General features: G+C 39.7%; 1 pseudogene; it reads left to right on the top strand.

The window, feature by feature from the left end:
- The window catches only part of LOC104848996, a 266,524-nt pseudogene that overhangs the window by 218,739 nt on the left and 34,258 nt on the right, over window positions 1–13,527 (top strand).

Genomic DNA, 13,527 nt, shown 5'->3' on the forward strand with positions numbered 1-13,527 from the left:
GATGAAGACGACGTGGTTGGATACAGAGGGGTCTAAAGGCCTTGGTTGGGACAAGGGCTATGGTGCCACGAGAGCTGAGTGACCATCTGAAGATGGAGGACAAGCTGGTGGAGAAGAGGAGGCCAAGGAACCCAGAGGTCAGGCTGTGGCAATGATTGCACGGATACTGAAACCAGAAAGAAAACTACTCTTAGAGAGTGTCACAGTGAGCCAGATAGTCAAGGCATGGCGGACAGTGGGCTCCATGGTCTAGCTGGAGAGCTGGTGGGTTCAGAGAAGAAGTCATTTGACAACAGTGGAGCTAACAAGGAAGACACGGCCCCTTGCTCACACTCACCACCAACCCTGACCTAGAGGAACAAGGAGTGTGCTGGGGAAACTGCTCCCACTTAAGACGACTCTGGGGAAGCGGCCTCCTCAGGGTGGGGATGGATATTAAGGGAGAAATTGTTCTACTCAGATTCTAAATTGGGTGGTAACTGCCTCTGAATGTTAAATCGGGCTTTCTATCTCCTGGCAGTGAAAATTTCATAATGGCAGTAGTGATTGGTTACATAATCCTTAGGATCTGACAAAGGGAGGCATATAATGTTTTTCAAAAGAGAATAACATTTTCTAAAATTTCAAGAATTTTCCCTGTAGATTCATAATTATTCTTATATCCTTTGCAGTTGGAACAAAGCTTGAAGTATAATCAGAATACAATAAATGTTTAACCAAACTTACCTGACAAGGAGGTTTATAATGGACAGCACCTTTAATAACAGTTTTTAAGATTAAAAGAAAACTTGTCTTAAACCCTAAAATAGCGCGTAGTTGTGAGGTCTCTCTTGATCTTAGCTTTGAATCTGAGATGTCTTTTTGGTAGTGAAGCTAAGGAATTATAAAATTAGCTTTAGCAATTCTTTCCCCACAGACACACGTGGCACTGAGATTATAAGGCCCTGAGATAGTTAATAGCTTTTAATATTTGCTTTTATTCTTTCATTTTGAAGAAGAAAACATGCCATTTAAAAACACGCAAAGCTAATTAAAGCTTTTCCACTATTTCATTATCTGAATGTAGTTGTGCATTCTGACTTAAAACTCTTATCAGAAGAAGACCCAACATCCCTCCATGAAGAGCAAATGAACATTCAATTAACACTTCAATACAAGTGTATTTTTAAATAAAAAAATATAATTTATTGTTAATCTCAGCCTTTTCAAATGCAAACACTCAATTTTAAAACCCATAGACAGCTTCCTACTTTTTATTCTTATGGGAAAATCTCCTCTAATTTCAGGGAAGACTTGAGTTTTCTGAAGTTGTTGCAAAGTTAGAAGAATGTCTCTGTAACACTGAAGTAAGAACTCTACCTTTAGAAATATATCCATAAAAAATCCTGAATATCCAACACTGTCAGGGAATGTAGGCAAGGTGGCACTTGTGGAAAGTGACTATAATGCCCATAACTCATTCAGTCCTACCCTAGCCATTAAACCCCTAAGGTAGAGCAGAAGCAGCTGCTTCTGTAAATTTGGAGTGAATCTGGGCTGTTTCAACAAATAATTGGACAAGCAATTAGACACAGTCATGAGAAATTTAAAAAAATAATTCTATAAGTAAAATTTTGAAAGTATGGCAGATATATTTAAAGGTAATTACTTAAATCAACTTTTCTATACAACATTCCTACATACAGTGAGATAGATGAAAGCTAAAACATTAAGCTGTTGTCCATTTAAGTTCAATAAGAACAAGAAAATCATCAAAAAATAATGCAAAAATTAATTGGAAGGAATTGCTTTCAAACCACCCATTTGCTGTATAAGTGCTATATGTTGAAAATCGGGTTAATGGAATTTTCTTCCCTTAATATTAAGGAGCTGTTTGCTTTAATTTTCTCAATAATTGCCTCAATTTGCTGCATACCTGGTCAGGTGATAGCATTTGAAAATAGGCAAAGGAATTTGAACAGGAACATGAACTCGCAAGCAACATATCCCTAAATGCACAAGGGTGCTGCTGACAGAGGAGGGAGGACACCATAACTATAAGGTCCTGTGTCCCTCTGCGTAAGAGGGGAAGGGGCAAAATGGAGGAAGACAGCTTCAAGCTGAAATTGTACAACTAATTGTCACAATAAACCATCCACAGTAGAGCCATTCCCTCCTTCAGACAAATCTCAGCTGAAAGTTACTGGGACCTGGTCTATGAGTAAGGGGTTCCAGGCTGCCAGTTGCAGTTTGCAGTGAGTGGTTCAACCTCTGACTCTTCCCTGAGTCTTCTACAAGGGAGCCTTTCCCCCTAGAAGGAGGCTTCAGTGTTAAAACATAAACCCCCCACCTTCTCTTCTCTTTGCTAAATTTCTCTGAAGTTTATAGCAAATGGGGAGAGCATATTGGATGAGGGTTCAGGAGTAGCTACAGATAAGATATTGGCCAAAAGCCTGGACTCCAGAGATACCTTCAGGGCTTGAGCTCCAAGTATCTTTTCATGGTTGTGTTGTTTTCTTGGACAAACTTGCTCTTAGCCTGAGGATCTATCCCGTAAATTGAGGGGACCAAGGAAGGCTGGAGTTCCAGAGAAAGGAATAACGGTAGGACCTGCTGAACTAGCAGTCTTGTTAAACTGACCCTATCAGTCAGTATCCTGGGTCTCTGAAAAAATGAAGGGGCTTTGTGCAAAAAGAGTTCGCTGGTCTGGGTGACACTAATTCATGGACCAGAGTCAGCTTAAAGGAGCTGGAGTTGCAGAGTCCCATCTACTCCATCCTTTCTGCTCTTCAGCCTTTAGTCAGTGACTTAGACCAAAGTCAGGATGGATCTGCTCATCACATATGAAGACACACTATAGTTGAGAGGATCGAAAATGCCTAAAAGCAAGATTCTAGGGTACACTGGAGGGTGCAGTAATAGGATATGTCAAACAAGAATGAATTTAAGAAGAGTAATGTATAATTTTGCATCAGAACCAAGGAAACAATAATGAAAGTATACAAGAGTAGAGACACAGTTTAGGGGCACCTTGAATGTTAGTGGGTGAGACATTCACTGGCAGTTAGAAGGTGAAGAGCTTGTCTTTCCGTAAAACGAAAGATGTGATCATTCCTACTTGCAACACCCAACAATATGGTACCCAGTTATATCCCTGGCCCTTTTGAAGGACTGATGAAAACTGGGACACATTTTTAGTATAGAGTTTAGAACAGCGAAAGAGTTGAAAATCGTGTAATTTGAGAATGAACCGAAGGAGCCAGTGATGCTTATAGCAGAGAGAGAAAATTAGGGTGAGCCCAACAGCTAATTTTAAACATCTGAAGAGCTGTGGTGTGACAAAAGAATCGCCTTGTTCTCTAGGGGAAAACACTTGCCAGACATAAAAGCACTCTTCATCTTATAAAATAGATGTATTTTTGGAAAAATGTTTAAGTCCACTTTATGTTAAGGGAATGATTTCATGTGAAGAAAATAATTTTAGGTACAATTTAAAGGAACTCTTTCATGAATCTTATTGCCCTAGTGAAAAATGGAGGGAATCTTTTGATCATTGAAGAATAACCTCTAAATATCCATTTTATGAACCTGACATGGACCTACATGTTTTCGGAAAGCTGAAGCCAAGTTTAACAAGCCCACTCACAAAACAGAACTAGGTCAAAAAGTAAATTAAGCTAGCCAGATGTTGTTATCAGAGACTGAAAGGAAAAGCCAGAACAAGCCGAGAAAAATAGAAATTAAGATACTATAAATCCTGGAATAGAAAGTTAAAGGCTTATTCTGTTCTATGCACATATGGATTTAAAAAAATGACTTATTAGACAATTTACTGCATGCCTCCTTCACTCAGAGGGTGACTCCGGCATTGAGTAGCAGCAGCGGGTCTCTTTCGCCTTCCTCTTCCGATTGCCTGGGGAGCCCCTGGCCGGCGCCCTGTGGCAGCCTTATGGAGCTGCTCGGAGTTGGAGTTCGCTCTCAGTGCGAGCACCTATGCTGCCTGGCCCCAAGGTGAGTGTCACACCAGCAGGATTTTCACACAAAACCAGACGTATGCTGGTCACAGGATCTGAGTACTATTAACAGGTCAGGGACCAGTCCTCTGGAAGACATTGAAGAGGAGTTTTGAGTTCGTTTTTTAAAAAATATCATGAGTATTTTCTTCTCACCTCCAATGTCTACTGTACCTTTTAGACGTTATTTCCACTTGGGAGACAGGTCGGGGGGGGGATAGAAAATTGAAGGACAAATTGAAAAGAGGAGGGAAGAATGGGAGGAAGAAGCATGATACATCATGTAATAGTACAAATTCCCTGTGGTGAATGTTACCATTATGTGTATCTAAAAATGCACCCATAAATGTTTTACTAGGAAATATCATGAACAAATATTGGAAATTTTATTCTTGGCTAGTATACTTTCTCTAAGATATAAGTAATAGCAGTTAATTCTAGCATAAAAATAAATAGCAATTCTAAAACAACAAAAGGATTTTATTGTATATTTTCTAGTTACCTTAGGGAATCCAAGCAAGAATTCCTATGCAGGAGTCAAGAAACAGATTTGAAGGGCCAGGGATTTAGCTCAGTGGTTCCACCACCTGCCTTGCAAGTGCAAGGACCTGAGTTCGATCCTGGGTACCAAAAACAAAAAAAACAAAAAACAAAATGAAATAAAATTTCCCCAGGCATGGTGGCGCACGCCTGTAATCCTAGCACTCGGGAGGCTGAGGCAAGAGGATCGCTGTGAGTTCGAGACCAGCCTGGGCTACATAGTGAGTTCCATGTCAGAGTCAACTACATAGTGAGACCCTATCTCAAACAAACAAACAAACAAAAAAGAAACAGATTTGAGGACCTTAGCATTAAAAGTTTAGAGTAACGAGAGTTACCATCATCCAGCAATTTCTTTCCTATGAATAAACTCACAATAATTAGAAATAATAATTAAACAAATACTTGTGCCTAAAGATTTATAACAACATTATGCACAGTCACCAAAAAGTAGAAACAACCTTAATGTCCATCAAAGGATGAACCGATAAACAAAACGTGTTACCCATACAGTTCCGCTCTCCAAACAAATAAAGTGCCAATACAACAGGAGTGAACCTTGAAAACATGCTAAATGAAGCCAGACACAAGGTCACATACTGTGTGGCCTTTTTATAAGAGTATCCAGAATACAATAGGTGCCTTAGACAGATCCTTCTGCCATAACAGAATGCCATATAATGATCGGCTGAAACCTCAGAAATTCTTTTTTTCTCACAGTTCTGAGGACTGAAAGTCTGTGATTTGAGCACCATTGTGGTCGTGTTCTCAGGGGGCCTCCCTTCCTGGCTTCTCTCGGTGTCGTGGTAGGAGAGATCTTTGGAATAACTTCATCTTTGCATGAAGAGACTAGTTCCATTGAATCGAGGCCTCACCCTTGTGACCTCATTGGACTGTAGTTGCTTATTTAAAAGGGTCTGTCTCTGCTGCAGTCACCTGAGGGGTTAGGGTTATAGCACAGAATGTTGAATGAATACACCCCAGTTTCCAGCAATAGGTAACTCTATAACAAGAACAACAGCATCAAATCTATGTCGCCAGGGGCTGAGGAGAGGAAAAAGTGGAAGGGTCTGCTTAGTGGGATATTGGATTTTATTCTTTTATTTTATTTTTGGTATTGGGGATCGAACTCAGAACCTTATGCTTTCAAGGCAGGTGCAGTGCCACTGAGCTAAATCCCTGACTGGTTTTTATTTTTAGGTGATGGTGAGGAATTAGGTAGTAGTTGTAGTAAAACACTGTAAATGTACCAACTGCCACTGAATTTCTTCCTTTAAAATGGTTAGTATTATATTACATGAATTTTACCTCAATGAAAATAAAAGCAAAAAAAAAAGCAAAAGGATATCAAAAAAAGAGAAAAAATATATTTCTTCCATAGTGAGCTCCAGTTCCTAAGACAGTTTTTAGTATAATCATAAATGTTATAGGAGAGATATCAATCCTCTCTGCCATAATAATTCTGTGTAATAGCCATACTAGAATCCAGGGTATTCAGCCATGAGCATTCATTTCTAGCTCACATGTCTGATTTTGAGCCGACTCAACTGTGAGCTACAGGCTGTGCCCAGGTCTGTTCCATGTGTCCCGTGCCCTCCTCAGATGAGCACACGGAAGAACTTGCTGCCTGCACCATGTTCTCACAAAGGCCACAAACTTCTCATGTATGTTTGAAGCCTTTGCTCAGATTTCAACTTCTGACTTCCCATTGGCAAGTTGAACGGCAGAGCCCAGCTGTCAACAGACATCTCTAATGGGGAGAACTGAGAAGTGACACACTCAGTAAAGGGCATAGACGTAACAGAATCATTGATGGACAAAAGAATAGCATGGTAATTCACAGTGAATTAACAATAACAATCCAGTCTACCAAGAGAGACGAAGTGATTGGGCTTTTGTGTATTAAATAGCCACGGTGGAATTACATAGTTGGAGTAGGGGTGGGGTCATATTTCCTTAATATACACGAAGCTGTCAGCGGCCCACTTCTAGAGGGGGAGCTGAGAAGTAGCTGTGCTCTTGGTGGAGTCCCTGGAAAGTGCAATGGACCCTCAAGTGATGACAGACCTGACACATGAACAGCTTGGGTTACAACCAGAATTTCAGTTTTAACTTACCAACGAAGTTCTGAGTAATGACCTGAATGTCAGCCTCTCATGCTTCCAGATGTTCTCAGATACAGAAATAATCCTTAAAGCGTTCCGGAAGGAACATGACAGCATCCTTTCCTGTGTGGAGTTCATTAAAACAATCCTGGGCCAATGTCTCTCTAAGGACACTGAGATTGGCCTGTGTGCAGGAGAGAGACTCTGAAGGCTGTGGAGAGGAACCTGAGCCTTCATTGACCAACGTGAGTCACAACCAGCCCTCTCGAACGAATTGAATTCATAAGTTAAGGGTCCAAAGTCCATGCTGCAACTCATGGAAAATCAGAAATGATACAAAATCTGTCTACTTACGCAGGAGCCCCAAAGCATTTTCCTATGGGCCTAGTTACATATATGTACCTGCAGAGATATCTGTACAGTTTATCACCAGGGTAGAAGTTCTTAATATGTGGAAGGTGGAGAAAGACTATCTGGAGTAACACGGGTCTTACACAATTTACAAATCGCTGCTGTTACTTTTTTTAAAGTCATAGTTATTATATTCCTGAAAGAGTCTTGAAAGAGAATTGCAGCTGCAGCTATGAAGGGATGGACGTCTGAATCACCAATCTACAGAATGTCATGAAGTTAAGAATCAATAGGTTTGATTGATAACCAGGCTAACTGGACACAATTCTTTATTGGGTTTCAACTTCTAGCATAGTCTGATAAGGGACGCATAGGCCAAGATTAGATTGGGTTTGGGCACATCCTCATCTTGTAGTTCCATCTACTATTCTTATTCTCTACTTGTCATTTTTTAAATTGTCCAAACAGTCATATTTTGATATTTCCAAAGCTACAACACAGTCATCCAAGGTCTTTGCACTTGAGGTGGAATTAAGGGAATGAGCCGTGAATCAGACAGAGTTGAGGCTCAACCTTGGCTTTGCTTATTTCATTTCTTATTTGTAAAACACATACAATAATATCAGCTCTTGGGGTTGTTCTGAAAAGAGGCATTCTTGACACAGTAATGACAGCGAGTGACTGAAAGATGCCTGGAACCCTAAACAGAGAACGCAGATCTGGTAATGTAGATGAGTCATAAAATGTGCAACAGAGCTAGAGAGTAAGTATAAAGAGGCACTCCCAGGGGCAAGCTGGGGATTGAAGGACCACAGCTTCTCTGGCCTTCAAGAGCATAGAGAGATAATCTGCTCCTCTTACCTCCACCTCAACAGGTGCAAAAACTTCAAGAATTTTAGACTTCTTCTTTTGATATTCTCATAAAAACTTTTATAGCCTCTGGCCTTCCGTAACTGTTGTCAAACTCTGATAAGTGTTTTTCTACTATGTGCAGGTTTCTCTAAACAGCCTAGCACATCTCCAGGCATTTGCTACAAGGGTGAAGTGAAGGTCAATCTGATAGTTATACCATTTCTCAAGCATACTCAGTCTTTGGATTGTTTGAAATCAATGTCAAGAACTGGAAAAGAATTTAGTTAAATTGTAAAATGGACCAAGAAAGGAATCATGTCTTTCTTATTCATTACTATGCCCACATACCTAGCAGTGTGATTGGTATAAGTAATAAATACATGTGTAGTAGATAAAAAATGAATAATTGTTCACATTGGCTCAACATATGGTAATTATTTATTAGGAAAATAATCAGTGAACAGACTTTAACTGTCTTCTCAATTTTTTCCATTTAAAGAACTATCACTATTGAACGTCTACTAAATTCTGGGCACTATTTTAAACACTTTCAATAGTCATCTAATTAAGCCTTAGGAGGCAGGTATTCTAATTTTTATAATTGACAAAAGGCTCAAAAAGGGTAAGCAACTTCTCCAAGGTAATAGAAAGCAGATAAGAAGCAGAGCTGGAACTGAGGCTGTAGTCTCCTGTGCCACCTGAGTTCTCTCTGGCATAAGCGGTAGAGCATTCCAGAAACCTGATATATTTTGCTAATAATTGTATTTGCTGGACTTCCTCCAGTTTCTTCTAGCAGCTGATGAAGGAATGAATTCATCTCATTTTTCCGTAACTGCCTTTTAAGCTTGTGTACATGAAGGCAGAGGAAGCGAGACCAGCAATCAATAGGTTTTTAAAGTCAGAGAGCCCAAGGATATAGGAATTGATGGACTAAATCTAGCAGGGCCATGAGTTTAATGGCCTGTAAGACAGCAGTTATCAGCTTTGACTGCACATTAGAATCACCTAGAGCTTTTACAAGTACCAATGTCCAGAGCCAAGGAAAGCAGAGTCCACCAGAGTGACACCCAGGCATCAGAATGTTTTAAAGTCTCCAAGATTATTCCAGTATGCAATTGAGTACTGTTGGTCAGTCTGGCAGTGATGAGATGACAGTGAGTGGACAAACACACGGAAGAGATAAGTGAGAGCAGAGGTAAAAGGGCAGCTACAACCAAAGAGGACCTTCAGAAAGCTTGTTACCTGCTTGATCTCCCGATAAGTCCTTGTAGTGTCTTAATTACTTCCGACCCTCCAAACTAACTCATTCAGATCACACAGAAACATAATTTTTGATAGAGCATTATGGTTTTGAAAAATAGGTATAAGACTTGGCCTCTCCATAGTGTTTGCAAATGGCACACTTATTTTTCAATTTCTGGTTATGAAGTTACAGGCTGTCAATTGGAATTTTTAATGCTTGACTTAATGGGGGTTTGAGTTGAAGCTATTTGCATATTTTTTTGCTAATGATTATTTTCCCTCACAAAACAAATTTCAAGATGGGAAATTGTGTCAGATATTTTCTTCACACCTAATAGGAATTCATTAATTCCAGCTGAAACTGTAAAATGATAAAATCTGAGATTGAGGAAGGCACTCTTGTAGTTCTGGCTCTTTTGAAATATTTCATGTCTCTAAATATATTTGGAAAACTAAGCATGTGGCACTTGCTCCTCACACAGGGCATGAAATCTCCCATCTTGTACATGGATCACATCATATAAATTTAGAAGTGACAAAGTGATACACAACCTTTCCGATGCAAAAACCAATTAGTGTTTTTGTTGAGCTGGGCTCTGAGAATAGAAGGTGGTGACCTAAGCAGGAGAAGAAAACCGGGAACCCAGAGTTTGGAGCTGTAAAACAGATACATATGGAGTTAATCGTTCACACTACAAAAGAGTTCATTGGAGGGTTCCTTTAAATAGAAACCTTGCCTAGTGCTCTTCAAATGCATTTCAATCTCTGAAAATTAAATATAACATAAAATTTCATTTCACACATAGCTTTTCTGGATAGAACTATTGAGTAAGATGATAGCTCTGTGAAACTGGTATACCCAGGAGAAATGAAGAAGGGAGAGAAGAAAGAGGTCAGGACCAGCTGTTGGAGTGGAGCAAGATGTTTACCATGGAACACACACACACACACACACACACACACGTTCACCCAAGTTCGTATACCGACCTTGACTTCAGCTTCTTAGCCTTTGTAACACCTTTAATTTCTCTTCTGTTCCAACTTCTCCATGCCCTGACCCACTTGTCTGCACGCAAAATAATTTTCTTTACGTAGAACCCGTTATTATCTCCATGAAAACCTCCAGTAATCCCACATTGCCTCTAAAATTGGGTGAAGTTATTTTATGCGGGAGTCTGAACTCAATCACAATACACATTTCCATCCTATGTTCAGTGATTCGGAACAGAAAGTGTAAACTGTCATTCTTCCTCTTCTCCAAAGCATTGTAGTTTTGAAGAACTCTGAGGAACAATTTTTGGAAGACCCACTGACTAAAAAATTACTACTGATATTGTATGAGCTAGGGCCAGAATGTTGAACTTCCTACGGTGTTTTTGGCAATCTTGCAAAATACAGAATTACCTTGCACATGATATTCATAGTATCCCTGGTGAAGCACACTATAGACAAATAAGAAGGACCACTGTTCCCAAAGACACACCATGGTTAACCTACAAACAACCTGTTACCTGAGCCTAACTATTCTTAACTTCGACCACTCACTTAATCTTGTCAAAGTATTTATCAGCCTTCTGCAGTTATCTCAGTCAGCCTGATCATTATGTGGTGATGAAGGCTTTTCTGACTCTCTTCCACTCCAACCCATACTTTAAGTCATAGTCATTTTGGTTATGTTATGCATTTCCATTATTTACTCTTATAATTATGTCTTATCATATATCTCATAAATAATTTAGATAGAATTTTTCCTTTCTTTTGCTTTTTTCAAGTCCTTACAGCATTTAATTTACAATTTTATTGTACATGGTTAATATTTAGCATTTTGTTTATAATAAAGTAGAGAACACTAACCCCTCAGAAGCGCAACAAAGCCTCACTTTGCAGTTTTTCATAAAATGTGTACTGATAATTCTGTTTTAAAACTAGTTTGTTTTACGGGCTTGTGGATTGTACTTCTTGGTGTCATATTTCATTTATCTTTCTTTCTTTTCCTGGTGCTCAGTGTGAAGTAGGTCACTGACCCTTCCCACTTCCCTATACAGAGTGGCTATTGTTGTACCTGGTTCACCATCCCTGGTGTTGTCTCTTGCAGAGTTTCATTTTCTACATGTCTTTTTTTTTTTTTCCTGATCCCTCACCATGCTTGAGCCCATGTTGCATCTCTCCCAGGTGGCCATTAAAATTCAGGCTTTAGTCCAGCAAGAGTCAGTAGGAGAGCTTCACTGCCCTTATATCCACCAGAAATGACTGTCTTAACTGATCATTTGCCTGTTTATTGGCATCCACCTGAGACTGTAAACATCACACATCCATAAACAATTCCCCTCTCTTAAACTGTTTATCTCCAAGAAGGAGAACAGTGTCCAGTCCATACCTATTAGTAGATCGGATAGATGAACATTAAAGCTTCCCATAAACATGATGGTATTTAATTTCCACAAAAGTCTTGTGAAGTAGGCCTCATAGGTTTTTTTTTTTTTTAATGTTTCAACAAACACTGAAACTCAAATGATTTTGAATAATTTGTGTAAAGGAGTACAGTAAGAAAATAAGTTAATAATTGAATCGGCCTATCTGGTAGGATTTTCTCTATATCACGATGCCTCTGAAGACAGTTTGGCCAACATGTTTGAACTAGCTTTAAGAACCCGGAAGAACCTTAGATGGGTGTTTAAGGAAAAGCGGCAGGGAGCTGTCCGCGGTACTGAACATCTCACACTAAAGCTTGGCCGAATCCAGTGGAATGTTGTGCATCTCAGTCGAAAGCCAATACAGACTTAGACTGCAGGGGGAATTTCCTTTATTGCTCTAATTCTGCTTCATTTTATTCTTCTTCATGATACCGAAATCAGCTCCTTGCACTGATACAGACCTAGCCTGAGCACAGCAACTGCACACAGTGACTGACCAGCTGGTCACGGGCTAACCCTGCCCTCTGGGTCCTCTTCAATCACATCTCTCAGCCCCATTCTTAAACCATATTTCTAAAAGTAGCAGTGGCAAATCAGAACACGTGAAAGGATGAACTCCCTCCTTCTAGAAATTTGCCAGTGTAAGGACACTTGAGGGCCAGATTTGAGGATAATTCTAGTTTAATCTGATTTCTTTACTACATTCAGGATATTGTAAAGCTAGGCCTTTTGAAATATATTTAATAAATGTACTGCCCACTGCACTATTCAATCCATAGCTCTTATGCACATTCATTATATATAAGAAACAATAAAAATTCTTTTTACTGAAATTTTGGACCAACAAATATCCTGACTTTCTAGTGGTGAGTTTCATGAGTTCTTCATACTGGAAATGAAAAGATATTCTACACTTTCTCCTTCATAAATACAATCTGGGATCAGAATCTTTAACTACCTTTGCATGGAGATTAAGATTTACAAATTCAAGAAAATAACAAAGGATAAGTTCTCTGGATTTTTGAACCATTTAATTGCTTTTTGGACACTGTTTATTTAATTTATAACTGACATAATTTTCACCAAAGCTCAGTGCATATGGGAGCCTCATGCGGTTGTCTGACCCTCACTTCTGCCGTGTCCTCTCCTCACACAGCGACTCTGCTGTTACAATATAAGTTCTGTGCCTTTGCTCATGTTGTATGAGGAGCAGAGGGAGGTGTTGCTGGCCTAAACTTAAGGGTAAAGCAATTTTCTCGGGGTATTTATCATCTCTAGGATATATAATTTTTAATAACACTAATTTGCTGAAAGTCAGCTGTCAGACTCATTAAGGATTTGTGCAGGAAAAATGTCAACTCTAATAGAAGAACCTGTGATCTAAACTGGTGCCATGATGCCTATCAGCTGACTCTGTCTCTTTGATTTAAGCCCGTGTCTTCTTGGGGAAGCTATATATTTTTTTTCTGATTAGCAAAAGAAGAAAAATACCCTAATGTCATGGAATGTGGGACTGAAATGGAATCACATAGCTGTGCACTTCAATGTGAGGATGTGAAAATACCTGATCCACCCTCGTTATGTCCTTGAATGTCATGGAATAGACAGGGGTAATCAGAGAATGGGAAGGGTCTTGAAGGAGCATTTCCATGAGTGCCCCCCAAAGACATGACCGTATATAACATTAACGCAGCCATTTACATTTTTCTAAGAACTCTTTCATTCCTCTGGGTGCCATAAAGCACTATAGGACCAGAAAACACTATGGCGAAATATGCACTCAAAAAGTGAAAGGTTATAAATTGCTTCCTAGTGTCCTGTGTATCTCAGTCTTCTGCTGCCTCACAAACCTTCAGCACTGGACGTCGCTCTGAAGTGTGGGAGACGCTGAGGCTCCCTTCCTGATTGTGTAGACCGCTATCGACCTTTTCTGCTCTCTAGCGCCATCTAGCAGTCCGTTGACGGGGAAGGTGGGGCCTCAGACTTACACGCTGCTGTTCTCTCCGGGTAGAGGCTTGGAGATCTCTCCTG

This window comes from Fukomys damarensis, unplaced genomic scaffold (assembly GCF_012274545.1).
Source record: "Fukomys damarensis isolate Sample0158 unplaced genomic scaffold, DMR_v1.0_HiC HiC_scaffold_33, whole genome shotgun sequence".
Classification (NCBI taxonomy): Eukaryota; Metazoa; Chordata; class Mammalia; order Rodentia; family Bathyergidae; genus Fukomys; species Fukomys damarensis.